The sequence below is a fragment of the Peromyscus maniculatus genome, chromosome 9 (assembly GCF_049852395.1).
Source record: "Peromyscus maniculatus bairdii isolate BWxNUB_F1_BW_parent chromosome 9, HU_Pman_BW_mat_3.1, whole genome shotgun sequence".
Classification (NCBI taxonomy): domain Eukaryota; kingdom Metazoa; phylum Chordata; class Mammalia; order Rodentia; family Cricetidae; genus Peromyscus; species Peromyscus maniculatus.
Window position 1 is genome coordinate 6,248,662 of NC_134860.1, and position 17,544 is coordinate 6,266,205.

The following is a 17,544-nucleotide window of genomic DNA, read 5'->3' on the forward strand; positions in this document are numbered from 1 at the left end:
ACCCTTCTCTGTCCTGATTGTGAAACCTCAGTAACCCCCCCACACACACTTCATCCCCTACAGACAAAGAGAAGCTAAAACCAGGATTCTTAAATGTAGATAAGAACTTAGATGCCTTTTTCCAGGTGGCTTTATCAACTACAGAAACTTAAGAAAACACAGAGTTAGGATATATGACCATCTGACAGAGGCTAAGTGGTCATAAAACATCCCAAACTCCCCAAACTCCCCAAACCCGGGAGACAGCTCATAAAACTCCTAAACACGGTTGCTAAACAAATGAGAAAATAAGATAACATAAAAAACTACTGATATGAACCTAAAAGAGGGATGTGGGCGGTGGGAGATGAATTATGTGGTCTGTGCTAGCCTCACAAAGAAAGGCGCAAGCTCCTTCCAACCTCCCTGCTGTGTGTGAGAGGTTTGGAACTAGCCCCCCTGCCAAGGCTTGTAAACTTCATTTGTATAAACCTTGCTTTTGCATTCTGTACCTGAGGTCTCCAGTGGCTTCTTTGGGGATGTGATCTGGGAATAACACTGATATTGCTTGATAAAGAAATGTTAAATTACCAGTTCAAGATACTAGGAAAATTATGCTTTTGTTTCCACAGGAAAAATAAAAATTTACATGGGTTTTGGTCATTTGAGTTCAATGTGTTACAAATACTTGCCATCATTTAAGAAAATTGGTTTCAAATTATTGTTGGTTAAGACAAAAGTTTAGATAAATGATTTTTGATATGAGGAAACAGTTTAAGATGTAAAAATTTAAAGGCTTAAGCATGTCATGAGGGTTTGAAAAAATATAATGAAACTTTAAGGTCTAACTTTAAAGTTTAAGTAAACATGTTTCAGATTTCTTTCTCTTAATATTCTGCTGTTACATGGAAACTCCAAAGGGTCATAGTTTTAAAAATGTCTGTCTATTCTGCAGGTACGAATGAAAATGTGGCCACATGTATGTTTGGTTTTGAATGTCTGAGTTTGCATGCATGTCCTTCTGTGTCAAGGAATACAAGTTAATACTAGTCATCTGGCTATCCAGATACTAGTTTAAAGCATAAACGGTTCTATTTAAATAAAAACAAACTGAGAGGTATATTTGACTAATATATCTATAGGAGAGCAAATTAGCCTGGTCATTATTACCAAACTTAGAGATATTTTCAAGATTAGGCCTAGATTTGTTTGGCTCAGATACATTTAATAGATAACGGTCCTCAAACCTGTCAATGATCTGATGAATATGACATTTAAATTATTTGATTAAAAACTTACTATCGGAAACAGAGACTCCTAGCTCCCCAGCTCCTAGCAATGACTCCCAAGGTCTCCAAAGAAGATATGTTATGACAAGAAGATGCCACCTGAATTGCGAACGACACTGACCACAGGGCAAGATGCCCCAATGCAATGCCTGCCTCCAGGACCCAGTCCAGACTGTGGACAAGTAGTAGGACACTGTCAGTCTTCTGTGTCCCTATTCCACAGAAAAGGTACTCTGCCTTATGGGCTTGATGGTGGTAGAAGATTGATGTTGTTCTGACTGGTACCTCCAGCGCTATAGAGACCTGGGTAGGGAATGATCACTGTAATTTATAGGATTGGAAGCTTCTTGGTCTGCACTCAGATATAGTTTATCCTTCTCAGATTTCTGATAGTACTGATGGCTAGGCTAGCTCTAACTTTGTCAGCATGGCAGCATCAACCAGATCCTTCTGCAAGGCCATAGCTAGCCTGTTATCTCACTTTAAAAGAAAATGTTCTAAGATGTAAAAATTTAAATAAATCATAAAGGTTCGGATATGAGTCTAAAATAAGTTATGTTTCAGATTACTCTCCTGTTCTATGGTTCAGAGCTTAACATTTAGGAGTCCTGATGAGCTGGTAGAGCAATGACCACTTACTGTTCAGTCACAAGCTCAACATTTTGGATTTGTTTTAGATGTCATCTAGATATGTCTAAATGTAAGCCTAAAAGTGCTTTTCACCAGGCTTAAAATCTCTGTCCAACTTACACCTGGCTTTCTGGACAGAAGTAAAATGCCCAAATCTGTAGTTCTTGTTGGGACACAAAGATATAAGGATACGTCTGCTGTTTTACAGATACCCATTATCTGCTTTGTCTACAATATGGATTTCAGTACAGACTGGTAATACTAATGTATCTAAAACTTTTATGTCATTCTGCAAAAAGGCCTCAAAGGATCAAAAGAGTCATAAAAACATAGACCCACTTCACAGAGGTCGAAAGGACTCCAGAGAAGTATTCCTAAAGATGGTATTTTTCCTCTCTCCTGGACTTGGGATTAGTGCTTTCCCTATTACTAAGGGTATGGACCTAAGGTTTCAAATAAGTTCATAAATTTTAACCTCTGTTCCTAGTTTAAATCTGTCTCAACAGATTTCTACTTGGCTGGCAGACACCTCCAAGTTTCAGTTCCTGACTTCACTGCTCCAGATGACTGTGGACTCCGGACGTGCTAAAGGCTAACGTGGACCAGCCCAGCTAACATGATTCTTCTCTGTCACTATGGTGTCAGACAGCTACATGCTACTGACAAATGCCCCCTGCCCAATCTTTGAACAGCTTTTCAGCCTTTTGGGGGAGGGGCCCTGATAACGACGCCCCAATGCCAGCTTGAAGCAGTTCCAGAAGAGAATACATCATCCCATTTTCCTTGTTCAAAAGAGGCTGAAATGCTGGGTCAAAAGAAAACTCCCTGGCATAGAGACAAGATGGCTAATTGTACATGAACTATGCATAGCCATTACAGGCCATGAGTTACTAAAATAGGCCATGCATTACCAAATGTAATGCCATAATTTTAAGATTAAAATTTGCCAAAAAGAAATGGGGGAGTGAAAGACCCTAGCCCTTCAGGCTTACACCCTCAAGCCTCAGGAAAACAGAAACTTCAAGCACCAGGAAATGAGAAACTAAAAATCTAGTTCCAAGAGCAACCTGACTTAGCCATTGTTCAATCTCCCCTGCAACCATATAACAATGTAAAGAGATTTCTGCTAAGAGATGTGCTCAACTGTGACTGGGATAGTTGCAGGTGTTCCAGGAAGGACCACTGTGACCTTTGTGTAAACTCCACTCCTGCCTTGATACCCCTCCCTTGAGGTTTCAGGAAAAATGTACCTGTTGATGCAAATTACCCGTCTGTGATCACTCTGTACCCAGACCATGATCTTGTGAAACGAAATTGTATGGGAATTGTAATCTTGTGGGTTTTTCCTTTATTAGCCGTTATGGGGCTGCAGTAAGATGCGGCTCTTGCTCTTAGGAGCAGGGTTTGCCCTTCTATATAGAAGCTTTAAAGAATCCCCTTGGCTTTCTACCCTGATCCCCACCCTCCTGGCCACCCTGATTATTTTCCTTCTCCTTCTCATTACCTTTGGTCCCTGGGCCTTTCAGCAGTTGACTCGGTTTATCAAAAATCAGATTGATTCGGCCTTACCACGACACGTCTCGATTCATTATCACAGAGTAGATTCCTAGGAGGCCAGCCAGGAGCCCCATCAAGGACTCAGATTCAGTGTCCTAAAGCCCTAACGTCCCCACGGTCTTGCTAGAGAGTACTCAATGACGGGAATAGTACAGGGCCCACGCCGGAGTCAACAGCATACAGAGGTCATTGAGACCGGCTCAACATGGCACCTGCCATGCGTGGGAGTCCCCCTGTATAGCCTAATACAGAGGCTCTCTCGGACCTCCGCAACCCCGATCACATGGACTTGGTCCATTTTTGAGAAAAGAGGGGGAACTGTTGGGGACCAACTCTGGACAGCGGTGTCTTGAACCTGTGTAACCTTCCACGATTTATCAAGCCTCGTGTAAGTAAGAGGCTCTTAGTCTAACCTAGGAATGTACGATTAAATAAGCTTCTTGGAGCCTGTACTAAATCAGCTAGCTGCAGGGGCCTGGGACCAAAGCGACCTCCTGCTGACCCTCCCCTAGGAATTTTCTTTGTCCTCTCCTCACTCCTCCTGCTCCCCCTCCTTACCTGAAGCCCTGTTTATAAGCTCTAACACCCAGTCAATAAACGAGACCTTGACGCAACTCAGACTGACTCTGTCATTCTTCACGCACTTGGTCTCCTTTCCCTCTCACCCCCCATTGATTCACAGGTGGTCCCTCCTCGAGACCCTCGAATAACCTGGCCTGCTGGACGGGTCAATGGAGGGTTTGGAGAAATGAGGACCCTCAGACATTGCTGGTAGTGTAAAATGGTACAGCACAGTGAGAAGCTACACACAAGTCTTCAGTGTTGAATTGCAATCCCCAGGTGACCCAGTGATTCTAGAACATGAAGTAGATGTCCACAGGTCCCAACATAGCTAGGGTACTTCAAGGTTTTATCAGCACTCCAGGGAGCAGCCTCCTGATGCCCATCATTCACTGAGTGGAATAGTACACTGTGGTTGAGCTCTTCAATGGAATATTGTTCAGCATAAAGTAATACAAAAAATAATTTGTTACTGACTTAGTCAGCCATTTGTTACTCAAATAATTCCCTGGCACAAACATCTCATAGGAAGGAACTGATTCTTTTGGATCCTGGTTATGGAGATTTTCTAGTTTCGTGAGCTCTTTGCTTTGGGTCCAGATTGAGGCAACATGTGGTAAAGGGAGCCCTTTTGAAGGAAGTTGCTTACTTTGGGGGCAACTGGGAAACAGTGAACAAGACCAGTGGGGTAGTCCATGACTACCCAGTAGTCGTTTGCTGGGGAACATTCCTATACTGCACAGCCTGAGGAACTTCTTCAGCAGAGTTAGTTAAAAAGAAAGGACACCAGAGGGCCACCTGTCTGTGCATTAGGTTGCAAGGATAGACATTTCAATGACTGAACTGCCTATCTCTCATGCCCTCTCTGTTCTTCTCTCTTCCAACGGGTTTAACTTCTTTTCATTAGTATCCCTGGTGGTTGCTCCTTATGTTAGTATTAACTGTGAAGCTAAACGTGTTACAGCATTACAGTGTGTTTGTATGTGTGCACACATGTACTTGTGTGTGTTCATGAATTTCTGTGTGTACATGTGAGTGAGCAAGCCTCCACTGAGAACACAATCTCCTAATGAACAGGAGCAAAGGAGTCACCCATCAAGGGGACTTGGCAGAAAAGCTGCAACATCACTTCAATGTCTCTGAGATAAGGTGGGAGCCCAGGCTGGGAGGAGTGGTTAGAACCATGTATGTCACCTGTCCCTGGATCTCTGTCCTTTTGGGATTCCCACCATGTGTATAGCTCCCAGCCACAGTCAGGGAAAGACCACTTCAGGATATTATACTTGCCCGGTCAACAAGAACTTCTCCAGGAAACACTATGTTTGATCCTTAGTGTTTCTGGGGAGTGTCTACCCCTTATTCCATCTGAGCTCTCTGCCATCTTCTCAGTGTCCCTTGTGTCTCACCATGAATATCCTATGACAGTCCTCAGCCTAGTAGTAGGAAGGTTAGTAGTGCAGTACAGTGTGTGCTCCTGCCACTTTATTTTCCCTCCAGAACATCACCTTTAGAGAGAAGCTCAAACTTTTGCACAGATATGCATGCAGCACACTCCTGAAGATTACAGGTTCTCTGCAATGTGAATCTGTTTCCTGTAAAAAGATTTTTCTGTTATAAGAAGTTTAGGAATTGAATTGTGGCAGGTTTCTATACTGAAGGAATAATCAGATCTTTCACTGCTTTTAATTTTTTAGGATCCCCTAGAGGGTCTACATTCAGTTTCCCAGGTTGCTCACAATCACCTGGTATCTAGTCAAGGCCATGCCTATCTGTCCTGAACTGTTTCTCAGACATTGCTACACTGTTATTATTTTCTCTAAAAAATGTATCTAGACAACTGCAGAAATGTGCTGTATTTTCTTGACCAGCACAGTGTATTTCTTAGCTCAAAAGCTGAGAAAAAATAAAGGCCCAGGTGCACTGTGGTCCTCCTCTCTTGGGAAATGCAGGGAATGATCTCACCTGAAAGGTCATGCTGTATTGTCCAGCAAACTAGAGCTGGTTCAGGCTCAAATAACTGACATAGGTTCCCACCAGGCCTGTTCCCTAACAGCCTTCCTCCTCTAGGTCAGAAAACTCCCATCTGAGTTTGAACAGGTCACAGCCCAGGATTAGAGCCTCCTGCAGACAGAGCTGCTGCAGCAGGAGCACTAAGTCTCACAGGCAAGTGAGCCACCATTGCATCCCAAACCCAGCAAACATGGCATTGGTGGGAGACTGGGGACTCTTGACCTTGGCTTCCAGTGTGAATAGGCCTTGATGTTTTTTTCTGCCCTGTGACTCAGACACGCTGTTTCTGGTTCTGTTTGCCTTTCCTTCTGATATAGCAGATCTTGGGAGAACTGAGGAGGCCAAAGAAGCCACAGATATCTTGAACCCATGACATTCTATACTCTCCGATCAAGGCCTCCTCTTCAGAAGACACTCCTTTAGAGCTGTGAACTCACCAGTGAGGAAAATACCAGCTGTCTTCCAGGTGATCCACCCACAATCAGATCTTTGGGTCTGTTGTCTTAGTACTCCTAAAGGAAAGAAAGCATCAAAAGTGAGCTTGAGATACAGAAAACCTGAGCCAATAATTACTGAGAACCCTGACATTCAACAGCAAATGGCCCCTGTGAGGGGTAGTACAACATGGAGGGAAGAGATGTGGTGAACAAGACATTTCCTGACAGTTTAAAATCTATGGCTTTGGCAAGCTGACTGAGTCTTCAGCCCTCTCTATGTGGTGTGAAATGTGTCCAGAAAGATTGTTGATATCAAGTTTTTCCAGACAGAACTCATCCAAAAGCATCATATTTCATTCTCCAGTTGAGTGTTGGAGCTGACACCATGTCATTCACAATTGTTGCTGAAGATAATGGACCAAAGAGATCTCCACAGTCCATCATTCCCTGTGTTAGACATTTTTTCCTCCACATGTAAAATGAGTGGTTATTCTTCAGGTTCACAGCCTGCCCTGAAGTGACTGGTCCTGTGAAAGGTTTTACAGAAGACATCTGAGTCATCTTTGATGTTCATGGGTTCTCAGATGCTGCCCATGGATTTATTGGGTCTCCAGTAAGCACAGAAGTATCTGAAAGAATCAAATAGAGACCAAGACATTACAGGATCAGCAGGGGATGAAAATTTTTCAAATGCTTCCCAAGGAGCACAAATTTTGCTCTAGAAAATGTCTCATCCTTAGTCTAAGTGGAGCTTGACCTACAAATCCTGAAGGAGGCATGGCTATACTAGCTTTGAAAAGGCTTTTTACAATCACTGACTGCCTTACCATGTTTTCAAGGCCAGCCACAGGCTGTGGGTCTGTTTTGCTAAATGTGCAGCAAGAGAATGCTTCTGATCTTATTTATTTTGTTTTCTATGTTATATATTGAGGTTATGTTATTCATTTGTTCTTCCTTTTGTTTGTTTGTTATTTGGGTATTTTGTTAAGGTCTTTCACTGTTTATTGACTGCTCCCTTTAAGCCCCTGTTGAGTAATATTGCTGTATTTTTATTAATAATAAAGTGATTTTGAACTCTTCTGTCTTAGAACCATTTTCTTTGTTCATGTGTTGTCTCACTCTAGTAGCCCCAGAACCTCCTGTAATATCAGAACTCTTGTGTGCCCAGCTTGAGCTACAGAGTGGGTTCTCAGGCAGCCAGGGCTACACAGGGCTGTGGATGTGGATGGTGTTGTAAACTCCGTGGATTCCCATTGCACAATGGAAAAACTACCCATACTGTATCCTTGTGGTCATATATTTATCTACCCTAGCTATAGCATTCTGTATACCCATTTCAGGATGTGATCATGTGCACCACATTCATGAGAAATGCAACTGTATTGCTGTAAAGCCTCTCAGGAAATGAAAACATTTACTAAAGGTGTATGAAAGAAATCCATGGCCTGCTTGTCACCTGGAGTCATGATTATGTCCCTGCCTGGTCTGCTGCTAAGGGCCATGTCTTGTCCATGACCCTGACACAGCTGTGGGAGTCTGGGTTAATACCCATGCATCCTCTATCAGTGAGGGCTTGCCAGCCACCTGCAGTCTGGGCCACCACATGTGACCATGTTGTTGTCAAAGGGATATGCCCCCCAAGGGGACATATGTGTCTTAGAAGCCTGTGTTGCCCGCTAGGACCATAATGACATCAGGGCCAGGGCTGTAACTGAGGGGCATGTCTGGATCCATGGCCCTGTTGCAGTCAGGGTTGGCGTTAGTGAAAACTGGACCTGCCCCTCACCCACTGCAGTACTGGGGAGAGTGGGTTCTCCACCTGGAGTGAGCAGCACAGTAGAGCTGATCCTGTTGGTTGTGGTGTCAGTGAGCTGGCTCTGAGTTTGTGAGAGCAGAAGAGCATAGTCTACCTACTTCTTCCTTGTGTTGGCAAGGGTAAGGGAAAGATGCCTGCCTCACCTGAGCAAATGCCACCTGTAGCTGGTGGGAGAGTGGGACTCTGGGGCATGAGAACAGAAGAGGTGGGTCAGCCTCTCACCAATTGCAACAACTGGGTTTGTGGGCCTGGTATATTACCTCTGCAAAACACTAGAGCTGTGCCTTTACTCTGAGTGTGGGTAAGTCAGATTTGAGTGTGTGAGAACAGGACAATTGTCCTGTCTCCATTATGCCCATTGCATGGGGTGAGCTAGGTGGGGCAGTGTTGGAGAGCTTGCTGGGGTGGAGAAGATGAAGGAAAGCTGGCAGCCTGACTATCCCAGGTATGCCCAGCCAGAACCATGGCTATGAATTATCCAACCCTAACATCGTCTTTATCCATGGACTGCTGGAGCATGTAAAGGGCCCAATTTTGAATAGCCAAAGCTTCTGGATCTCTGTGACACATGGCATCAATAGGATATCCAAGAAGAGCACAAGTGAAGGTCCATCATCTATAGTGTAGAGAAGCCAGAGAAGTCTGCAATACTTATAAAAAAAGATGTATGGACTAAAGGGTATACTCTGTGACTCATTGGGTCACACTAAAATTCCATGCCAATACTTTTGTTCATTTGTTTTTAATTTTGGATTTTCAGTTTTTCTTTTAAATTTTGTTTTGTTTTGGGGGAAGTTTCAAAGGCAGAGCTAATGACTTAAGGAATGGATAAGGGGTAGAGATAGATTGGGATGCAAGAAGTGAAACTATCAGTGAAAAATAAAATGTTTAAAATAAAAAAAGAAATTAGGAAACCCAGAGATATCTGGGCATGGTTTCCTTGGAATTAACCTGGAGTTAAAGAGGCTTTTTAGCTGTTCTGTTTGTTCTTTGGGAGAGAAACTACTCAAAATGGAGGAGCCTTCTCTCCAGATCCTGGACTTGACTTTCGTCCTTTTAGTTATGTATGCTATATTAGTTTGACTGAATCACCCGCAAGCAAGGAGAGAAATTTCAGGAGACCAGTAGGGACAAGCATATTTTGTAAGCATTGTAATTGTCTTAGGACGCCAGGCATTCATGCAAGGCGCTGGTGGGTTCAAGATCCTGCTCCAGCATCACTTATTGTCAGGCTTAGAGCAGGTCTCTCATACCTCATCCTGGATGATAATGCAGATTAGGGCCATCTGATGACATGCAGAATTAAGGTGACACTCCTGGCGGTTGAGGTGTGTTTAAGGGTGCCTCTTGATGCACCAGGTAAGTGTTGGGAGTAAGCTTCAGACCAGCCAGAGTGACATGCCAGTCATGAGGAGCATGTCTGTACAAGGCTAGGAAAGGAGAGGGATGGTTGATGGTGCTCTTTAACCACAGCTGATCTCATTGTGTACTGAGGAAGGGTTTCTTCCAGATAGTGCTTTATTTTTGGGAAGCTCTCCTGGACCACATCTGCCTTCTGAGACTGACAGTGAATCAGAGAGTTAATGTGTGGAGGAAGTAATCCTGTGGGGTCCCAGACTGGTGCTGTCAATCAAGCATAAAAATAATCTACTCTTTATGAATAAAAGGCATATATACACACACAACATCAATATAGATACACACCCCATCAATTCCATGGATGATGTGATCAGCAGGAGAGATGGTTCAGTGGGCAAAGTTAACTGCTGCTAGGCCTGCAGGCCTGAGTTTCTTCCCTAAGACTCACATGATTGAAGGAGAGAACAAACCTCTGAGAAATTGTCCTCTGATCTTCATGTGGGTGGGGGTGCATGGTCATGGACCAAAATAGCTAAGCCTTTCTATTCTTAAAGCTTTCTATTTCTCACTTACCCTAGAACCTTTCCATCTGATACACTCATTTAATTATATTACTCTGCATTGCATTTGAGAGATTTGGGACATTTGCTATTTTACTGTCATTATTGAGATGTTATAGAATCCAAGAAGGCTGACACCAAAGCATCTTCTTAAGAATGGTAAAGGGAAGGTGGCCACTGGGAATTTGTGACATAGCTGAGACATAAACTACTGTAGAATGTCTTCTCTACATGTCTGGTGTATTAGTCAGGCCTCTCTAGAGTAACAGAAGTTATAAACTCAATATCTCTATATCTAGAAAGCAGATTCTTTTAGAATGACTTTCAGGCTGTGGTTCAGCCAATACAATGATGGCTGGCTATGATGGAAAGTCCAATAATCCAGTAGATGCTTCGTCCACAGACTGGATGTCTCTACTGGTATGCAATATATGCTGGAATCTTATAGAATTAGAGCTCTAATGCTAACAAGATGTGCTAACAAGGAGAGATCAAGCAGAGGAAGAGTAAAAGTGTACTTCCTCCATATCTTCCAGCAGGCTTCTAGCAGGAGTGGTCCAGACTACATCTGGGTTTAAGATCTGAATTAAAAGTGTGACTTCCTACCTCAAGATTCAGCCTGAAAGTAGATCTTCCTACTTCAAATTAAGCAGAAATCTCCCATAGGTGTGCCCTATATATTTTGGTATTAGTTAATACCGGATGTATTCATGCTGAGAACTAAGAATAGTCATCACAGTAGTATTCCCCTCTTCACTAATATTCATGAACAAATGGCTCCCTTAGAGAGTGAAATAAAGGAGTGATAATAATCAAAAGGTACATCTGAGTCAGCTGTAGATCCTATGGTTATGATGACTTTTATTGGCCTCATTATTGTCATGCAGTTGCTGACTCAAGCTTGTATTTGTGTCCTGGTCTCTGTAGTAAGGAGTAGGGTTTCTTATGGGAACTCCTCCACCAAAACACTGGGAAGGTGCTGTCAGCCTACAGCCACTCCACATGTCCACCCTGCAGCCTCCAGAAGGGGCTTCAATAGTCAAATTTACCAACTTTTCCTTTGTGGCTTGGGCTTATTTTCGCTCATTATTTTAAACATTGCTTTGTTTTTCCTCCATAAATTGTATTAAATTATTCTTCCTACAATTGAAATTTCACTTTGGACATAGAATCCTATTCATGGAGGGTCAATTTTCTTTGCAGTAAGCTGAAGTTTATATTTTCTGCTTTCTGGCTTGCTGTTATGGCTGTTCTCAGCTGTCTACTTGAGACATAGTTGAGGAATTGACACCAAAAGACTGGCTTGCAGGCATGCTTCTTGGGCATGTTCTTGATTGCTAATTGATGGAGGAGAGCTCAGTCCTCTGTAGGTAGTGTCATCCTTAGGCAAGTGAGCCTGGGCCATAGAGAAAAGGTAGCTGAGGCGACTAGTGAGCAGTGCTCCTCTGGTTTCAAGCCCCTGTCTTGAGATCTTGCCTTAGTTTCCCTTGATGATAGACTGTAACCTGTGAGGTGAATAAACACATCACTTTTTTAAATGGGATTTTTTTTTACTTTTATTATAACAATAGATATCTATCTAGAACTTGCCATATTTTCAGGACATGCTCTGACGGTCCATCCTTCTCCTGCCAGCTTGTATCCTTTTTTTTCTCCACTGTACAAAGTTTCTGGACACTGCAATCTGTTGCAATATCTACTCTGACAACCATACCCACTGCTTATGTAACACTATTACTGTATTTTGTTAGTCAGATATGACATGTTACTCTAATATGGTATGCTTCCCTAATTTTCCCTCTTTAAAATTATCTCCAGATTTTCCTTCTTTTTCCACTTTAAATTAGTATCCTTTGGCCCACAATAGAACAGTTACGTCAGGTTATTAAGTTCCACGGAGGTGGGCGATTTATTATTCACATTTTCCATTTCAAGATTTAGAAAAGCAAATTAGAACACTGTATGTCTTTGTGTGTGTGTGTGTGTGTGTGTGTGTGTGTGTGTGTGTGTGTGTGTGTGTGTGTGAAGGTGGGCACTCACATCCCACAGCTTATATATTGTGAGGTCCAATTTTATGACAACCTGACAAAAGCTAGGGTTCGAAGAGGAGGAAGCCATATTTCTAAAATTTTTCCATATGATCAGGATGTAGGAATGCCTTAGAGCATTTTCCTAAGTATTGATTAACATGGGAGGACCCAGCCTATTGTGAGTGGGGTCACCCCTGGTCTGTTGGTCCTGGGCTGTTTAAGAAAGTAGAGTGAGGTTGGGTATTTAGCTCACTGGTAGAGCGCTTGCTTACAAGCGCAAGATGCTGGGTTCGATCCTCAGCTAAAAAAAAAAAAAAAAGAAAAAAAAAAGAAAAGAAAGTAGGGTGAACAAGTTGTGGTGAGTGAGCCAGTATGCAGCACCATCCATGGGCTCTGCATCAGCTCCAGCCTCCAGGATCCTGTCCTGTTTGAGTTCTGGTCCTGAATTCCTTCAGTGAGGAATAGTGATGTGGAACTGTAAGTCAGATAAACGCTTTCTTCCTGAATTTGCTTTAATCATGGTTCTTCATTGTAACAACAGAACCCTGACTAGGACACTGTGCATGTCAGAGGACATCATTCAGGATTTGGATCTCCCCTTATACTGTGTTGAGGCAGGTCTTTCTTGTTTCTGGGATGTACTGTGTCCTCTAGTCCAGCTGGCCTTCCAGCTTCCAGGCAATTTCCAATCTCTGCCCTACATACCTCTGAGAGGTATGTAAAAGCAGGTATGGGCCACTCTTCTGACTTTTTAAGTGAATGCTGGTGTTGAACTCATCAGACTTGTACAGTTTCTTTCTCAATTAAGCCGTATCCCCCAACCCCAGGCCTTGCTGTATTTTAAAAGCAAACTCGTAAAACACCCAAAACAAATGCAGTATTAAGTGACTCATGATAAATGGATGTCTCACAATCAACAGGCAGATTTATTTATTTATTTATTTATTTATTTATTTATTTATTTATTTTTATTTTTGTTTTTTCAAGACAGGGTTTCTCTGTGTAGCTGTGCACCTTTCCTGGAACTCGCTTTGGAGACCAGGCTGGCCTCGAACTCACAGAGATCTGCAAGCCTCTGCCTCCCGAGTGCTGGGATTAAAGGCGTGCACCACCACCACCCGGGTCAACAGGCAGATTTAACAGAGAACTTTCTGGTCCCTCAGAAGCCCCTCAGGTGCCCCATCCAATGGCAATGTTCTGTCTCCCATCAGTAGCAACCACTTTGCTGAGTCTTATAGTCACCTAATATCTTTGCACAAATCTGCTACTGAATCCTCAGGCCAAATGGCAGGTGAGATCCTATCTCCAAGAATCCTCTGACTGAAAGCCTTTGAGTCCTCAGCTTGAAAGGCTCTCCATCTGAAAAGCCTCTAGCTGAAAAAGGCTAGTTCCTGTCTCCTCATGCCCTATATACCTTTCTCTGCCCAGCCATATTACTTCCTTCCTAGCGCTGGGATTAAAGGTGTATGATTCCCAAGTACTGGCATTAAAGGTGTGTGCTAGTACTGTCTGGCTGTTTCTCTCATAGACTGAATCAATCTCATGTAGTCCAGGGTGACTTTGAACTCACAGAGATCCCGAAGGATCTCTGCCTCCCGAGTGCTAGGATTAAAGGTATGTGTCACCACTGCCTGGCCTTGCTTTTTAATCTAGTGGCTTGTTCCATTCTCTGAACTTCAGGAAAATTTTATTAGGGTACATAATATATCACCACACATATCTGTCTTTATTGTCATCAAATTCTAAATCCCAAGTCACTTTCTTGTTCTTGAAGTTTACTGTTTTTGTTGTCATAATACTCAGAACCCACACATTTCCTTTCTGTTTCCTTTGTCCCTGACAGTTTTCTGCGGTGTGGAGGAGCTCTGACTATTTGGTATGTAGTTCCTCGTGGTTTAGGTTTTTGTGACTGCATGCTCTATCTATGAAGTCTAACATGTTCATTGTATATCCTGAGCTCTGGCAGCTGAACGGGGATAGGGATCATACTGCTGGTATAACTCAAGTCCATATAACACGGGTACATTCAGGCTGGATGCTGTGCTGTTTTATGAGAAGTCCCTGTAATTGCAGTTGGTGAACTTACTCAAAATTGACAAGACGAACAATAAAATTACTCAAATATTTAAACTTATAATGGACATAATTGATATCTGACAATTTGACATGAACATTTTAAAGTCTTACAATGCTATTACATTTGAGATTTTTCTATATATAAAGAAGATAAAATCACTTTGTGTTCACATTGACACTTGGGGTTCAAAGCCAGGGCTTTGAATTTTTGGTTCTCAGGGATAAAAGTGATAATAGTATCATAATATTAATATTCTTAGTTTTAGGCACAGCATAGGCATATAGTAACCAAGACAAGGCAAAGTATAAACAATCTGTGTTGTCTATCTAATGAAATTAGTATTGTATCAGTAAAGTGATGTAAAATTGTATATGTGGAAATTAGTATACACACACCAATGGATTGATTCATCCTTGACTAAAATTAGAATCAGCATCCAAAAGGAGGCCACACTGCTTCAAACAGAACTTACAGGAGATTGTTAAGAAGTTGGTAGTCCAAATGCTTTGTGAACTGAAAGGGTGGTACTGACATTCAGCCTTTGTCTAGATGAGTAAGGAAGATCTTAAGTAAATATTTATAATGCCATTCGCCACACAATATAACTTGAATACATTATTCTGCCTCTTGTCACATTATTGCCCCTAAGCCATGAAAGTCTCTTCACTAAGGTGAGCAAGTGTTTCCTCTAATATTTGAAATTGTTTTTAATAGTTTCATGACTACTCAAGAATGAATATTTGATAATAGCTTTTGGAATGAATGTTATAGGGAACTGGGCTTGTTTATAGAAAGCTATAAGCTATGTTTGCCATCTGGGGCTGTTCTTGCCATGGATGTATTTTGCTTAGGTAACTGGCTGACTCTGATCTCACTGACCTGACATTTTCAAGTAAAGTTAAAAGATGACCTTGATCTGTACTCATAACAAATACTTAACTCTACATCATCTTTTATATGAATTACACCAGGTAGCTAAGTGTACATTAGCTTTCCGATAGCAGATGCTACTACTGTGTATAAACTTGATGTTAACTATTATTTAAGCTTCTCAATAAAGACTTAAGAGGTAAAATGATATGCTGGTTTACTATAGTAAATTACCTGATTTGACTTCTGTCTACAATATTTTATCCTATTTTATAAAACTGTTATGCAAATCCAGAAAGCATGACTTAAGGGAGAGGTTCTCAATTTGTGGGCCATGACCCCTTTGGGGGTGCAAGGACACTTTCACATGGGTCAAGTGTCAGGCATCCTGTATATCAGATATTTTCATTACAATTCATAACAGCATCAAAATTACAGTCATGAGGTAGCAATGAAATAATTTTATAGTTGGGGAGGGGTCACCATGACATGAGGAACTGTATAAAGGCTACAGTGTTAAAAAGACTGAGAACCACTGGCCTAAGGAGAGAGGTGTTTATCCTGGTGCAATTCCTGTGAGTTCAATCCTCTCCCTGGCCAACCATCCCCTGCAAAATCAGCAGCCCCTAGCAGCACCAGCAGCACCTGCACCTTTTGGAGGAAGAGGTGAGTGACTGGTCTCCCAGGTGAACTGCCCCAGTCCCTAGGCCTTAGGCCCTGGGACACATCCCATGCCCCACTCCCATCTTACCCCAGCAGTGGGCCAGCAAGGAAGAGTCCTGCAGCCAAGCCTTGCCACCACAGATGCCACGCATTGGACCCTGTAAACTCCAAGACCCACTCACACCCAAGCCCACTGAGTCCATCATCCTATCCCTGGCCAATCATCCCCCTCAAAGTCAGCAACCCCTAGAGCACAAGCACCACCCACACCAACTGGAAGAAGAGCAGGGTGGGATGACTCATCCCTAACAGGCTTGAGGGCCAGGTGGCCCAAACCAGTAAAAAAAAGATACTGAGAGCCAATCTGAGTCTGCCTAAGGGCCTTAGCAACAGCAGCTGAAACATGACCTGGAGATGACCTGGACCAATGAGAGGCAACTATGTCACACTAGCAGGTGCATATTCTTCAGCCCCCCCCCCCAGGGAAAGGTGGAGGGTATATAAGGCTTGCCTCTTCCTGAATAACCTCAGCTTGTTGTTTTGACATTCTCCCAGCATCTGTGCCCTTAAAGAGGAAATGAAAAGTTCTCTTAAATAAATGGAGAAAAAGAAACAACAAAAAATGGAAAATAAATGAATAAATTCCTTAAAAAAACAATCAAATAAGTGAAGGAAGTGGTTCAAGACTTGAAAATTGAAATACAGGTAACAAAGCAAGGAAATTCTGGAAATTGAAAATCTGGGTAAATGAACAGGAAATACAGCTGCAAGCATAACAAACAATACAAGAGATGGCATAAAGAATCTCAGGCATTTTAGATATGAAAGAGGACATAGATTCATTGGTCAAGAAAATGTCAAATCCAATAAATTCTGAACATAAAACATCCACAGAATCTGGGATACCATGAGAAGACCAAACCTAAGAATATTAGGGATAAAAGAAGGAGAAGAATTTCAGTTCAAAGGAACAGAAAATATATTCAACAAAATCATAGAAAATATTCCCTACATAAAGAAGGACATGCCTATGAAGATACAAGAAGCTTACAGAACACCAAATAGACTGAACCAAAAAAGGTCCCCTCACAACTAATAATCAAAACACCAAATATACAGAATAAAGAAAGACTATTAAGAGCTTCAAAGGAAAAGGACCAAGTAACACATAAAGGCAGACCTATCAGAATTACATCCACTATCTCAATGGAGACCCTGATAGCCAGAAGGTCCTGGACAGACATTTTGCAGACACTAAGAGACCATGGATGCTAGCCCAGACTACTATACCAAGAAAAACTTTCAGTCACTATACATGGAGAAAACAATATATTCCATGAAAAAATCAGATTTAAATAATACCTTTCCACAAATCAAGCCCTACGGAAAGTACTAGAAGGAAAACTCCAACTCAAGGAAGAAGGCTGCACCCACAGAAACACAGGCAGTAGATAATCTCATACCTGCAAAACTCAAAGAAGGGAAACACATACACACCACCACCACCAAAACCAAAAATGTCAGGAAAAACAATCACTGGTCATTAATATCTCTTCATATCATTCACGTATAAAAAGACACAGGCTAACAGAACAGATGTAAAAACAGGATCCCTCCTTCTGCTACATACAAGAAACACACCTAGACTTCAAAGACAGATATTACCTCAGACTAAAGGGTTGGGAAAAAATTTTCCAATCATACGG

General features: G+C 42.2%; 1 protein-coding gene across 3 annotated transcripts in view; it reads right to left on the reverse strand.

Moving 5' to 3' along the window:
* The window catches only part of LOC143267226 (uncharacterized), a 121,155-nt gene that overhangs the window by 90,692 nt on the left and 12,919 nt on the right, over positions 1-17,544 (reverse strand). For all 3 annotated transcript variants that reach the window (XR_013042167.1, XR_013042165.1, XM_076544251.1), the window contains one exon: positions 6,464-6,538. The gene's annotated coding sequence lies outside the window, so the exon portion shown is untranslated. The remainder of the gene's footprint in view (positions 1-6,463; positions 6,539-17,544) is intronic.